Source organism: Amblyomma maculatum, chromosome 10, assembly GCF_055883805.1.
Source record: "Amblyomma maculatum isolate TAMU_Amacu chromosome 10, ASM5588380v1, whole genome shotgun sequence".
NCBI lineage: Eukaryota > Metazoa > Arthropoda > Arachnida > Ixodida > Ixodidae > Amblyomma > Amblyomma maculatum.
The window spans coordinates 13,153,071-13,168,791 of NC_139353.1; the positions used below are offsets into that span (position 1 = coordinate 13,153,071).

General features: G+C 49.7%; 1 pseudogene across 1 annotated transcript in view; it reads right to left on the reverse strand.

The window, feature by feature from the left end:
- The window catches only part of LOC146175636 (homeobox protein Meis1-like), a 326,682-nt pseudogene that overhangs the window by 133,620 nt on the left and 177,341 nt on the right, over positions 1–15,721 (reverse strand). The window lies entirely within an intron of this gene.

The window sequence follows — 15,721 nt, forward strand, 5'->3', positions numbered from 1 at the left end:
ATCTCATGGAAAGACAAACTCGAATAACCAAGAAAAGACCACAAGACCAGAAAAATGAAAAAGAGGTGGTCCATCCATCACCAGCCCATTCTGCATCTAAACTGTACTGCGTCGACGCAGTTCTTTATTTTTCTTTTCTTTTTTTTTTTTGCGAGAATGCGGAGGGGGGGGGGGGGGGAAGGGGGGGGGGGGCAGAGGTTAATACAGTCTATACACCTTGACCCACATCCCAACGGTCATCACGGAGCCCATTTCGGTGTGGACGTCATGAAATACGGTAGCACCATAGTCCTTATGAGTGTAAATAGAGTGGAGGGAGACATTACTGAACGCATTCTTCCTATACATTTGAAAGCGCCCTTAGCTTTCAGGCAAACCAAGAACGAGCCATCGAAGCTATCTATGTGTTAACAACCTCGTCGAATGGCATTGTGCCATGTGTTCCTTTAAAGGAGTAAAAATTTCATCGCAGTGAGTAGGAACCATCAATCCTTATCGGCGAACATAAAAAAAAACCGGGTGCAACCAATAAACTAAGCGTCCGAAAGTGAGCGCAATGCGGCGCAAAGCTGAGCAGCGCTGTGTTTCTCATAGCGAACTTGAGTGCATTATGACCGTGCTTTGGTTTGTTGCGTCTGGGTGGGGATACAAGATACAGCTATAGATACAAGAAAGCACGCACATATGCTGTACCATGTAGATGGTTGTCCTCGCCCAAGTATAGACACAAGATGAGAGCGTCGTTCAACCCCAAAACCTTCAGGCATGCAAGCATGCACGTCGCAGGCATGCACTTTCTCTATACTGGAGCCCAAGATCACGTTCTCGCTTCTTAACGCTGCACACACGAAATAACAACACGGTCCGTGATGCTCTCATCCCCATGGACGCCCGGAAGCGAAGTCGTGCGTCGTTCGGGAGCATTAAGAGGACCCGTGCATACGGGCTGCACCGCGTAGCTGATTTCGCACGCAGCGAAGTAAGACGTAGTCATTGCCGGGATTATTAGTCAGATACGGCAGACACACAGGGCACGCGTTACAACTCACGATCTGCTGTGGGCTAAGGCGCTCGAACCGGGATTGAGCTTATGAAACATTGTATACCGCGGAGTGAAAGGCAGGTCACAGAAGATGAGCAGCTAGATCAACCTCTGAACATCCAATCTGACCTGTATTCGCTCGCAGAATGGGGGCATAAAAAGTATATCATAGGAGTGCCTGTATAGCATAGCGCATATGACATGTTTCGTTCGCCGTCCATATATATACTTAACGCGTGCAAAGTGTCCGTTCCCCATCTTGATAACCGCGATATAAAACGTGAAACAATGTAGAAAAACGAAACGAACGACGGCTGTATAATTTGGGCTTTTCCCAAACGCGAAGCCATGCCAAAACGGTTTGCTTGTTTGACCTTGCGTATAGTGCAATTTGACAATGCCGTTGGCATAGAACCGCTTCACCTGATTGGGTTATATAATGAAGCGGCTTTGTAATGACAGCATTCACGCGCTCTGCAAGAAAAAAAAAATAGGAAAAAAAAAGAAATGGTTTGTTTCAGCCTGCATAACGTTGGACACCGATGGCGAACGACATATTTCCCGACGAAATATTTCAGACATGCGATATGGATCTTTGATCAAATTAAGTCGAGGAAGGGTTACGAATACATCAACGATGATTGCAAGGATACGTTAGACAAAATTCTGATTGCAGCGTCGCGTAATAAAACGTTCAACTGCAGCCTACAGACATCTTCGGAAATCACCGACTTGTACTGGAACAAGAAGTTAACCAGTGCCAGTCAGTGCGTGAAACTATAGTAGTCATCACTTAGTTTATGCACGCCTCCATGCAGCACACGCAGTGTTTAGTACATCGCCGAATATAGCATTACCATGTATGCACCGCATCCGCGATTGGCCATCTTCGTATCATTTGGGTCCCTTGCTTGGAGCAGGCATCGTCATAATGTCACATCATCATCAACACACACACACACACACACACACACACACACACACACACACACACACACACACACACACACACACACACACACACACACACACACACACACACACACACACACACACACACACACACACACACACACACACACACACACACACACACACACACACACACACACACGCACACAAGCGCCCACACAGCCAAATTCATCGGCGGCGACAACTAGGTGACGCAGAACACAATGATTGATTGCACACTGCGGTTCAAGTTAGCCCAAAGGTCCGCCATGCACGATGGACATGGGATTCGATAGGCCTCCAAGCACATACATAAGAACGGCGACTCAAAGCCACCAGGTGGTGATTGGTACAGTGAACGATTAAACTGCACGCGGAGACGACCTTGCTTTCCGGTCGCCGTGGAGGCTCCGCCTGCGTGCAGTACGGTTTGGGTCTCAAGCGTAAGTGACAACCTCTGACGCTGCAGTGCATGGTTTCCTCAATATCTTCACAAGTGTGGAAACAAAAAAAAAACGCGCACACGAACAATAATATACAAGCCATTTAATATGCCGCCTGCTGCAATCCTTTTATGAAATAAATATTGCTGTTGTAGGCTGCTGACTCTGTTCGCGAGCTCAAACTAAGGCGATTTATTTTTTGTTCGAACGTGTGCTTCTATGATCTTCAATGCGCCGCTTGATATTCTTTATTTGTTACCGCATACCTTAAATGCCACTCTGTGTTATTTTTAACTTCTGTTTAAAACTTTATACTCGCACACTTATAAATCGCCTATGTCGCTGCATATTCTTCAAATATTAAAAAATATACATGCACAACGCATGGAACATGCTGCAGGAGAGGGCTTCCTGAGTTCTTGTATTTATTTATTTTTTCGCTGCTAAGGGGACGTGAGTGAGCATGCTACTCCAAATGGCCCCGGCTATATATAGTTCGCCCGTGATTCCACATTCGCCCCCCTCCCCAGCTCCCCACGGTGGCTCCGTCGTCCAACATTCTTTCTGGCACGCATTTGCAGCTTCAACCGCGCTGCACGCATGTTAGCAAGGACGATCGCTCAGTAATCGGTCATCGGCGGCGCGTCTCAGAGAATCCCCGGTCGCGCGCGGGCGGCGGAGGTGGGTCACGACGCTGCGTGATCCCGAACACTGCTAATGGGCGACCAACGAACTGCATCGCCTCTGCTGCCATCAGCACCGCCACCGCAACAGGCGGCGGCCGCCAATGAAGTCCAACAGCGGTGCGCGCTAAAAGAACGACGCACGCACGTCACGAGCGGCGAGCGCCCCCGCGTATCGAAGACGAAGATCTTCGCCCAAGACGTGACCCCCGCGGTCACCGTTTTCCGGCGTTGCTTTCCACTGCGGAGGGGGTCCGCCTGAATTGCTTTCTTTTTGTTGTTTGCTAACAGGGGACAAACAAAGCCGCTACGTACAAAAGCGGGTGCGGTCCGTTCGCTCTATAGATATCGACAAGCTGTTTTCTGGCCATCTGGTCTACCGTGAGCCAATGTCGTCGGCATCCAATGTCGTCGAGCCGGTGAACGGGGCTTCGGTCGGGGCACTGAGTCTGATCGTTTACATACAATAAAGTTTATTACTGTAATTGTACCAACTGTTTTGCGATGAGACCTCGCTTAACGAGTTTTGTACTCTCTAGCACATAATACCACGATATACCCGAATCAATGCTCCCCACAAGGAAGTGGCAGCCGGACCTCTTCCGAACGCACTAGATGGTCTTTGCGCAACTTGCTTCAACAGCGCCACGAAAAGAGTCGCTCGCTTCTGCCAGCCCCTCGCATCGTGCAGGAGGGACCATGACGCAATGAAAACTACACGCACAACATGCACGCCGAGCTCCACATGCGCCAATGGCGACGCTGGAGGTTGCCACAGTGGTGGCGAGAAAGAAGACAACAGCGAAGACGGAACAGATCAGCAGCTCGCTGAGGCACGGCCGGCCGTGGCTGAGGAAGACCGAGAAAGAGAAGCCGCCGCTGCCGTGGCGGCGGTGTCGGCAACAAGACCGCGCCGTGTTCCGACTGATAAGAGCGTCGCCGTCGACCTGCCCGCGGCGAACGCCGGCTTAGCCCCTTATCGGCTGCCGGCCAAACGCGCAACCGCCCGCCGTCCAAGAAGAGGAGGGTCGCCCGAATCGGAGGACGCGCCGCCCGCACGCAGGCAGGTCACACACGCACATACGAATGCGAGCACGCCCGGCAGACTCGCCGGACCGAGTCGCGACGCTCTGTGACCGCCCGCGCTGGTCGGCCACCGCACTGGTGGTGCGAGTACTAATATGTACAGGCGGCGGCTGCGGTCGATGCAACCGAAATGTAGTCTTTCCTCGTTCAAACTGCATTGACATTCGTGGCTCGCTTCGGGATGATTAGTCATTAGGTGCGAGAAGAAATTAATCGACGCGATTCGTTCCGCGAGAAGAGGTATGCTGGAACGTGTTTCGACGAACGAAAAGCTCGCGCATGATTCTTCGGGGATCTGCGACGCGATACCCGGCATTCCGAATGGCCTTTCAAGGGGCACGACGACCGGAATGGAGACAGGCTGTAGCGAGGGGGGTGCAGTGCGGCCGGACTAGAGAAAGGCTGTAGAGGGAGGTGCATTATATGGCCGGACTGAAGGCTGTCTCTGTTTCTGACCGTGATGGATAACTATACATGCATTGCTGGGTGTGCATACATGCACGGGATCGAATGGGTGAAGTTCGCAAAGGGAGCTTCTGTTTGGCCAAGCTTGCGACTCCGCTAGGCAGAGCGTCGACTATTACACACGAAAGACAGCAACGGCAGCGGTTTTTACGCAGACTCTAATTTTCGAGGCAGCACGCATGCTCTAACGACGCGTTTATGCATATGTGCCGATGAGCAGCTGTCAACGGGATTCTGGCGCAATGGATAGGCGACCAGTAATGAACGAAAGAGGATGGATTATGGTTTGTTTAACATTCCAAAGCGACTCAGGCTGTGAGAGATACCGTATACAGCGGATGGCTCCGGAAATTTTGGCCACCTGGGGTTCTTAAACGCGCACTGACATCGCGCAGCACTCGGGCGCCTTGATTTCGCCTCCATCAAAAAGCATCCGCCGCGGCCGGGATTCGATCCCTCCATACTTGCGCACAGCAGTCCAGCGCCCTAACCACTGCGCCCCCACGCCGGGGCGAACGAAAGAGGAACCCACGCTCATCAAACAAACAAACAAACAAACAAACAAACAAACAAACAAACAAACAAACAAACGCATCCTCGCGTCACTTTAAGATGTATTGTTTTCTCGCTTTCTCCTTTAAGGAGGTGGTCTGAGTAGAGACCCTACAGATTTGAACCTTGAATGACTGACTGATATGATAACAGCCGCAAATGACTAGTCATGATAACATGCACGTGCATGCAAATGACTCGTCATGATAACATGCACGTGCATGCCCAGAACATCAAATACGACTGAAAATTACAAAGGAGGAAAAACTGGAGAAGCTACGGCACTTAACCGACTCTTTCACCAATGGCGAGGGTGATATATATATATATATATATATATATATATATATATATGAAACACTCATTGCGAAGTGGGTAATAATAAGAAGAAAATAACTGTCGCGCGAATCTATAGGTACCGACCGAGCGACTGCGGGACATCAAAAGCAGCAGTGAGCGACAGAGATCATGCCAAAGATGGGGTGCAGAGGTAAAAGAGGAGGAGGAGGAGGAAACTAGGAGGAGGGAAACCTGCGTCAGAACCACGAAATTACACGGGAGTCCCAGCGAGAGCTGCTGCACGTAGATGGCGAGGTGCAATGCTTTTGTTTTGCTTTTGTCACGCACGCGCGGCCTGCACGCCCCGGCTACAGCATCGGCGCACGTCCCACCGTGGGCAGGGCTCCGCGACTGCTTAGTATTCGGAGCAGCGCGGCGGGGCGGTCCTTTTCAAGACCAGTTGTCCTTGCTGCTGGCGTCGACGACGCACCAAGAAAAGAAAGACCGCGTCGCTTTTGATGCCATCTACCTCTCCCTTCTCATTATTTGTTTTTTTTTTTATTTACTTTTTTTTTTCTGGCGTTGCGTTTGATTCCACGTCTCCTTAGAGCATGTTACTCTGCACATACACACGGACATACTGATCTGTAGCTGCCAATAGACAGGCAGCGTCGTGGCGTTCTCGTTTTGGGCGATGGTTTATCGCCCTTGGCAATGCGGCACGGTTCTGAGCAGAGTGCGGTGTTAAAAAGGAGCGAGCGGTGCTCTTTGGCGCGAAAATCATTACTAAAATTGATTAGCCACGGTTGTTTTGTTTTTTTCCTGTTCGGCTAACAGATTCTGTGCAAGGTGGCGTTGTATTTCATGAGTCGTAGTGTGCAGCCAGATAAAATAATGCTCACCCTCAGTGAAAAGATAAGGCTCTCAGTGCGGACGCACATCTCCGCCGAAACGGACAGTAGCTAAGACACCGCTATTAAACACAACGCATTAGGTGTGAGCAAGTGGATCATAGCGCTAGCTCCATCCATGATGACGCGAAATTGTGCTAGTAAAAGCAGAACCAGAAGTCGACGACCATTGTCTTCGTAGTCCGCACCAGGGTGTCCTATACGATGGTCACGGAACAAATTTTGTGCCATTTGGAGGAGGTTTCTACGTGTTTCGAGCTATCTTGAATACTATAGCCCCAATGTCTCGAACGCAGCTTCAATCGAAGTGGGAAGTTTTTCATGGCGGATCATCACAGAATAAAGATGACGCTCAGCAAAGCCAATTCCGAAGCAATACGAGGGGATCGTTCCATCTACAGGACATCATGCCAGACGTGGGTCAAATTACAGTACTGAAAGGACTTCAAAAGACCGCACTGGCCCGCAGGACAATGGCCGGGTAAGCGCTATTATGGCCATAGACAGCGCACGGGCCGCGTGAAACTTAGATGGTAGATGTATGTGACAGTGATACATCTACCATAAAAAAAAAGGGGGGGGGGGGGTCAAATTACTTGTTTCTAGGGCACGACCAACCCGTGAAAAGCAAAGAGAAGGAATGTTATGTAAGCAAACGAAGGAAACGTAAGGCACACTTTTTGCCGGAAAGAGTTACGATGGCGGCGCAAGCCTCTCTTCTTTTTTTTTTCTTTTCTTTTTTTGCCGTCTCCATTCTTTTTCGCTGAGAGGCTACATAATGAGATGCCCCAGAAGCTCTACCTGCGTTTGCAAAACTTAACCGTTGCGTGCCCACTTGGATCGACGAAAGCTCCCGGCACCCGTTCTTTTCTCCGATTCCGCCCTTTTCTATTCCTCCATATCTAGTAGGACCGTCCCTCGGCCGCCACCCCAGCGCACAGAGGCCGTCGAACATAATTGACTCTGATGCCGAGAAGTGGCGCGGCACTGCAGAAGCCGTAACTACTTCTCCCAAAGTATCCCCCACCAACTACGTTTCCACCCCCTCACCGAGAGACCTAGAGAGAGAGGGAAAGAGCGAAAGCGAATGCTTTTGACCTCATGGTGGAGTATTCCGTCGGGTGCATGCTTTCTGCAGCCGCCACTGCGTGCTGCGACACCCCCTTCCTCCTCTTTCCTCTCGTCTCCACCGCTCCGTCCAATTCCCCGTCGCTTCTGCTCCGACGTCCTCGCGCCGTTTTGTTTTCCTTGGAGGAGCAAACCCCTCAGAGCTCATCATCTGGTTTCTCAAAACCTTCTTCACTGCGCCCCTCCTTTCATCTCTCCCTGGCATCTCGAGCGGCTTGCGCGTTTATTCTTCGCCAGCGCTTAACCCCCATCTACTCCCTCCTCTCTCACTTACGCTTATAACCGCCCCTCGAAAAGCAAGATTTCCTCATAAGAAAAAAAAAGCTAAAATATCAACGCTACAAGCGAGAAGCAGCAACAGCGGCAGCAGAGAGCGCAACTAAGAGAAGAGCGCTTCGTCGAGAAAGCGATGCTCTTCACTGCATGCATCCTCGCGTATGCTCTCTCTCGCTCTCTCGTCGGCGTTGATTTGAAAAGAGCCGAGCTAGAATGAAGCTAGACGAGCCGACGAGAAGGAGAGGAGGGGATAATTCCGGGGATCTGCCCTTGTCCGTCCGTCCATCCATCGGAACTAAGGGAGAGACTGCCTGCAAGATGCCCGCGAGACAAACCAGTCACGTCCACGAGACGTTGTTCTTATCTACTTTTTCTCTGCTGCTATTGCTTTGTTCCGTCCTTTCTTTCTTGTCTTTGCCCGCGCGCGAGCTTTAAGAGGACTTAATGACCGGACCATTACTGCAGCGCTTTTCGCCGCGGCGAAGGAACGAAGCATGCGAGAGGCAATCATAACACCCCGCCTAGCAAACGAGCCTGCGAGGCGCGCTGCCTACAAGCGCCGAGCGCGCCCTTGCGCAAAGGAAGAATTCCTGCGCGGGATGATGACGATGCTTCTCGCCGCAGCTACTTGCTGCTGTTGGTGCTCTCACCACGAGAGTCAACGGACGTCACCTATATGCTCTGGCCTTTCTTTTAACAAATATCTAAAGAAGCAAAAAAAAAAAAAAAAGAAAAAAAAAAAAGGGGGGGGGGGGGGCTAAAACATGGGCACGTACAGGCCAAATTTTTTTAATCATAGCAGTGACGAAATATTGAATCAACGCCATATATGTTGCGCGGCTGGTTTCTAAACGTCGATGGAAGGTGGCGCCACCAGTACAACTATAAGATTTGACGTCTCTCCTTCCCAGAATAGAGTATTCAGCAAGAAAAGGCTGAAAAACTGTTGAGAGAAGTACTGAGCATTATAAAACCGCAATTTGCGCGACAATACACTGACCTTTCGATATTACGGCACAAAGACCATATGCAGCATCTCGACAGCGTGATATTAAATGGCTCTCCACAGGACAGTTTCGCTCAGAAGTGTGAAAAACAATACGGGGTGTCCATAACCTATAGCCTACAGAGAAATGTTTATACCTGTCGAAATGTTTTGGCCATGCTAGAGTCGAACAAGTCCCATTGCTGGAACAGCTGATGGAGCATAAATAATAAAATTCCACAGAAGACAGGAAAGGATGGCGGAGGGGTTTGTCCTCGTGTCGTGTGTATAGTCAGCCATATTACTAACCCCAACATGACTGTGAATAAGCTGTTAACATGTTTACGAAGAACCGTCTCTTAGTTGAAACTCGCGGTGTCGTAATTCTTCCTCCTCTGTATGCATTTGTTTTTTAATTTGAAGTGAAGGGGCGGGGAGGCAGCTACTCTTAAATTCGCCCCTGTCTACCACATGCACAATATTCTGCATATAGGACGGGCGACGACATATTCAGCACTAACATGGTTACCAATATAACTACAATATTGTAACGTAGGAGCAATACAAAGAATGTTACGACAACGACAGTCACTTGGCATCATACGGTCAGAAGGCCGGTGCGAGGATCACCTCGTCGAATTATGATTAGTAACATTATTCGCAATTGGTAAGTAATCGTCCCGATAATGATTGAATATTTGAATGACGACGCGAAACTGGATATGAAGCAGGAGAGGGATATAGAAAAGAACGACAAGCTTCTAACAGCGATGAATGAGTTTATCTAATGAGTTCTAGTGCCCGGCTATGTCTATAACAATGTAAGCGACCTCGCATATATTGGGGAAGTCATGGGTCACTTTTGTAATGGTGGAAGCGCCTTCCAAATTGTTCAAAAATTTATAGCACTGCGTTTAGTGGCTGACCTCCAAAAATCTACTTCTGCCCCAGTGCAGCTGAAAGCAGGTTCTGCGAATATTTCGAAGCACTTTTAAGTCTCAATGCGTTTACCATATGCCAGTGAGCGTTCTGCTCAACATTCCTCTGTAGGCTTCCTACTTTTCACTGTTGTTTATCCACAGGCATCGGAGCTCGAACTCCAGATCTCTGTGGTGGCCCTATAATGACAAGGACTGCGGGTAGAAAGATCGAGGCAAAAAAAGAAGCTAAAGAAGGAGCGAAAAAAGAGGAAGGCGCGGAAGGAGACGATGGTGAAGGTGGCGATAAACGAAAAGAAAAAATACAGAGATGACATGTAGCTAAGGCCCGAAACACAAACCAGATGCCGCAACAACAGCAGGAGCAGCCGCCTCCGTTAAAGCCACAGCCACTTCGCAGAACACGCGTCAAAAACAGCAGAACAGAAAGAAGGCTGAAAACGAGAAAAATTAAAAATACCGAAAGATCGGTTTCTACGGCAGCGCCAGTCCAGCGACACCAGACAAACAGCTCACAAAGAGGCGGGCAGCTGCGTATACTATGCACTCGAGTCGCGCACGGAAAGAAAAGAAAAAAGGGGAGGGGGTTCGAATGAAGAAAATACCAATCAAAATTCATAACGCAATAAAAAGCCTGGCAAACACAGACGCATCCCGAGAAGCAGTGGAGAAAGGAAGAGAGGATGAGGCGTGCTATTGAAGAACGAGGGAGACCCTCGGCGCCGAAGACGCCGATCTTCACGGCTGCAGCAAACAAGCCCGCACGGACAAGCTTCGTCGTATGCTTCATTGTTTCTTGATGCTACCCCCTCCCCAACCTTTTTTCTTTCTTTTTCGAGAAGGACTACGTTTTTGCTGTTGGTGCGGATGCTACTGCTGCTGCCAACGGCGCGGGTGCTTTGTTTTTCAGCCTATAGCGTCTCCCTCCTCACTACGCGGAATCCCCTTCTCTTGAGAGCCTCTGTTCTGGACAGCGTCGAAGCAATCGCTTCTGCCGGAATGGCTCTCAACTTCTACCCTCAAATGCTGCTGTGCGCCTGTCTGTCTGGGCCATCGTAATATTTTCTTTTTATTTTTTTCTAAGTTGCTTCTTATCTTTTCCATTCCGGTGCTGCATCATTTATCACGATGTTCGTTCTGGAATGGGGGAGAGGAAAGAGGGAAGTGGTGCTTTTTAGTCATTGATGTTTTCGTTTCCCATTATTTGCCTCTACGCGTCTGTTTATTTATCGGGAGGAATCGTGCGCGTCATCAATGCTGCGACGATGAACGAACTACACCGAGCGAAATACCTTCTTGCAAATATTGTCGTTTTACACATCTTCGTCCTGGAGATTGGCCGCTGTTTTCTGGGCGGTTTTGAATGGAGAATGCGATACTCGGTCGAACTTCAACCCCACTTTGAGGGACAGAAAGGAAAATGGAGAATTATTAAACCGTTTTAAGCCAAGTCCACTGGCAAAAGCTACTCTAATGTATGTACTATATTATGTATTGTAGGAGGTAGGCAGGAATTGCAGGTCTTCGAGCCCTTCTCGGAATAAAAAGCTCCTTGTAGGCATGTTAACTTTTTGAAAGCGCAGTGATAACATGGAATCTTTTTTATGCCCAAGAACGGACAAATGTCGTGAGGCCGATGCTGATTGTACTCTGGAAAAAAAAAAAAAGTTGCGAGCAACTTTACAGGCACCATAGTCCGTGCCTGTAAACATGTAAACGGCACCATAGTCCGTGCCTCACCGTGAGACATGATCATGTCTGCATCTCCCAGACGCCGTATGATAAAAACGGTCTTCTAATATATTTTTCATTGTTGAAACTTCGCCGTCAGATCAATGGCCGTTTACCTTTAAGAGAATGGGCACCACACAGGGCTTGAAATGCAAGCTCGCATCTGTGTACAAGACGCGTTTTTCCCGACGACTTTCATTTCCTAACCTCTACTAATCAGTGAACGAAAACGCCAAACGCGAAGCACAAGTCCGGTCTCAGCGACGAAAATCGAGCAAAAGAGAGAGAGAGAGCGAGAAGTACGATAAACGCTGCAAAGCTTCCTTGGTGCGGGGCGAGATTGTCCACGCGTTTAGAGCGCGGCCACAGCACGCGCCAAAGACAATATTGCCGGCTTCCCGGCGGCGCCGGCACGGTGCTCACACGAGGAATGAGAAAAGCAGCGAGCACCGCTAGAAATCCCCCGCTCAAACAATCGCCCACGTATATAAATACATCTCAGCGAGCGAGCCCCGAGACATACACGCAGACTCCCGCCGACCAGGGGCAACAAACGACCACACGGGCACCAGCATCGCAAGGGGGAAAGGACGCTGGACTCAGTCGGGGAAGGGGGCTTACCGAGGGTGACATTGACAAATTACCCCGGGATTTGGCTGTATTAACCATCGGGCCCCCGGAAGGAACGTGCTTAGGGCGGGGGAGGAATAAGATGCGAGACAGCGGAGAAACGGGAACCATGGCTCAGAGAGCGAGCCGCGAGTCTGCCTACAGCCTTTAGGGATAACAGGGAGAGAAAAGAGACAGCGGCCCAAACCTTGGCTTGTAAGTTTTGTGGGCTACATGTGAGCAGCTGGAACATGTTCAGGACTAACCGCTCGCGGTTGTGAATCGTTTCTGCGGAAGTGTCTGTCGCGCATACTCGTGTTTGTTTAATTGTAACCATATTTAGCTCCAATGTTGCCAACCCCATATCGTGCGTCGTTTTTGTAGTATTATTGTCATGCAAATTTTACAAAGGAAGACAATTCGTGCCATGATCCTTACATCTCTTCCTTATGGCGCCTAGTCCGATTATGATAACCCAGGAGCGGATCTGTGGATCTATGCGTCACTTTTGAAGAAGGATGTTGTGGGGTTTGGTTCCCTTGGGACCGTGTATTTCCAAAGGCGCTTTTTTTTTTTTTTTGCTTAAATCACATTTCGTACGGTTTACCTGTTTAAGATTTAACGTCTGCAGGTGGAAAGGAGGATAAGGAAGGAAGTCGCGTCAACTCCGAATCAATGCTGAGTCTAAATTTTTTTATCCTCAATGTTGGCAGTTGTTTTGCTCGCAGTTCATGCGTCTTTCAAATTTCAGATGTATTGAGTGTTTCACCAAATTAAAATAAGTTACATGGGCCGTTTGACAATTCGAATAGTAGGCTGCATAAAATTGCCGGTCACTCTTCAATGATCCCTCATGCTTCTTCTCAGAGCATGTGAAAGCGGACTCCCATAAATTGCTATTTGTTAATATAACGGAAAATATCCGCGCCAATAACTTACGCTCCTAAAAGTCAGGTCCCTATAGAATTCGTATTGAAAGCAATTCTCGATAAATTCACAAAGTGCCTATTTGAACCAAAAAACGCAACCGCTATATAACTGCCAAGCAAAGAACAATGACGAAGAGGAAGACCAAAACAGAACAATCCTCGAACGAAAAGCGCATTCCGGCTCATTTATACGATTCCGCTTTCTTTTTTTCTTTGCGACTCAAACAGGATTGAAAGAAGAGGCAAGGAAAAAGGCAGCGGCAACCGGAAAAACAAAGGGTATAACAGGGAGGGTAAGCTCAGCCCACTATAGAAGTATAAAACTACAGATCCTAGTGTAAAACTGCGGGGAGTGAGGAAGGAGGGAGGGATGAGGAATTACTTCGACCATCTTGGATGGATTTAGAGGGAAGATTTGGCCGACACGCCAGGGAACATTTGCACGCTCGACTTTCAAGTTCCCCAAAGACCTTCCCTTCCCCTTCTTCCGTCCCCTCAGAGCCATAGAGAAAGACACTCTTTCTCTCAGTGAGGGCTCAGAGGGAACGGACGGACAGCGGCTACTGTGCACCAGACCACGAGGATTCGTTCAACCCGTGTTATGTGCCACCAAAGGACCGGAGTCGATCAATGCGGCTTGTCCTGTCAGTGCAGGCCAGGATGTCGATTATTTTCATGTTCATAGGGGCACTATCGAACGACGTTATGTGAACCATCCGATGAATTCGTGCAATGAAAATAAAAGTAAAATGAAATAAGTAATTGCCGAATAGAGAATAATTGTAGCAGTAAGACAGGCAAACTATGCTGCATAGCCTGATATACCTGGAAGCTGCATGAGATCAAACGTAGGGCAAGGGACGTGGGGTTAATGATCCCGGATGCATACAGACGCTTTTCGGTTGTCTGGTGCATTGCAGACGGATGGATAGACTCTAACTGCATGTGCGTATGCTGGAGAGATTCCACCATGACATGGCCAGAGAAACCCCCGTGTGCTGCAGACCAGATAGCTTCTCTGTTTTCATTAAGTAGGCTGACAACGGACGCGGTCAATATGGTTTCCACCCTCATATCAAAGGGCTGGTTGAAGAATTCTCGGAAAATTAGATTTCCCGCAAGTGCCGCCTAACCCAGGTTGCCTTTCGGCGTAGACTGACGCGAATGGTGCAGAAATCATATCACAAGAATATCGCTCCTCTGGTATCTGCAAACCACCCCCGGCAAGACTACTTTTGCACCCCTCAAGCGTCCGCCCGCGACGCTCCAAGCATCCGACGAAGGCTGAGCAGCATAAGCTCCAGTCAGTGACACCGATAAGCAGCCCCCCCCCCCCCCCCTCCTCCCTCCTCCTTCTCCCTCCGGTCATTAATCTTCCCTGCCGGCTGTGAACAGAGGCCGCGAAGGGGAGCATCAGCAACAACAAGACAGCGGCGAGGACTACGACGAAGGCTGGGACACGCCGACAGCGAACAAAAACCGCGAAGAAATGAGGCTAAAGATACACGGCTGCCGCAGAAGAAAAACTGCGTGTGAGCCTGCCTGACTCGAAGGCGGCTGCCATGCAAATGACCGCAGTCGACTCGAAGACGACTACGAATGCTTCAGAACGCGAGGAGGGTTCTTGCGAAACAAAGCGAAGCAAGCAGTGGGCACATCTCTGGAAGCGGAGGTGGAGAAAAAGGAGCGAGGGAGAGGGGAGGTAGTAGAGTAGGCTGCAACGCAATTTGCAAAACACGGCGCAGAGACACAGGAGGCGGCAAGGAGGGCACAGGCGAGTGAAATATCGGATTATGGGACAGACACGATCTGACGAAGTGCGCATGACCCTAAGACAACAGGGGGTCCCATCCGCGGCTGGAACGCCTATACCCGAGTCATTTGTTTCCAGCTGCTTAGCTGCCCTTTTGTTTCCTTCTCTGTGTATGCGGGTGAAAGTTTTTTTTTTTTTTTTTTTTTTTTTTGTCTTCCTATACCGTTTATGTGTTTCGTAAAAACAAAAATGGCAGCGGGCGCCTGGTCGCTTGCTTGGCGCGACGACGATAGGCTCCTGCTGGGACAACGCTGTGTGCGAGAGAAAAATATAAACGTAACTAATAAAAGGACAGACCAACGGCTGCGGCGACGACGCGCGGCAGGACGCGGAACAGCACGCAAGAAAACGAGGCGCGGGCTCCGTGCCCTCCCCACCCAACACACACACTTTTTTTTTCTATCCCAGCGTGCCGCGGCGGCTCTTTCCACGCCGTCCTCCAGCCAGCACGACATCTGCTGTTCTTGCTGCGGGGTGCTCGTGTGTTTGCAGCTTCAGCATCAGCCAGCACGCCGGAACAGCAAAATAAATAGCGCCGACTGTTGGAACCGCTGCGCTGCTGGCCTCTTCGACAATGCACGGGGCCAACCGGAGGACCTGGCTGCGTCTCTTTCCCTTTTTCCGAACGCTGTCGCTCTCGTTTCCCCCCCTCGCAAGAAACACCAATGCGCGCCGCATGCGCGTTGCCAGACACCGTTTCCCCCTCATCCTTTTCCTCGTCCCCCTCAGAGCCTTGCCTTCCAGCCAGCACCTCTACTACCACCGTCGTCGCCATAATAAATGCAACTCTCGCACGCTATGAGGCTGGACGGGCGAATCAGAACGAACCCCCTCGCGTCATTTTTCTTTTATCTTTTACGACCCCCGTACAACCTTCCGCTTTCATTCCGCATCACATCC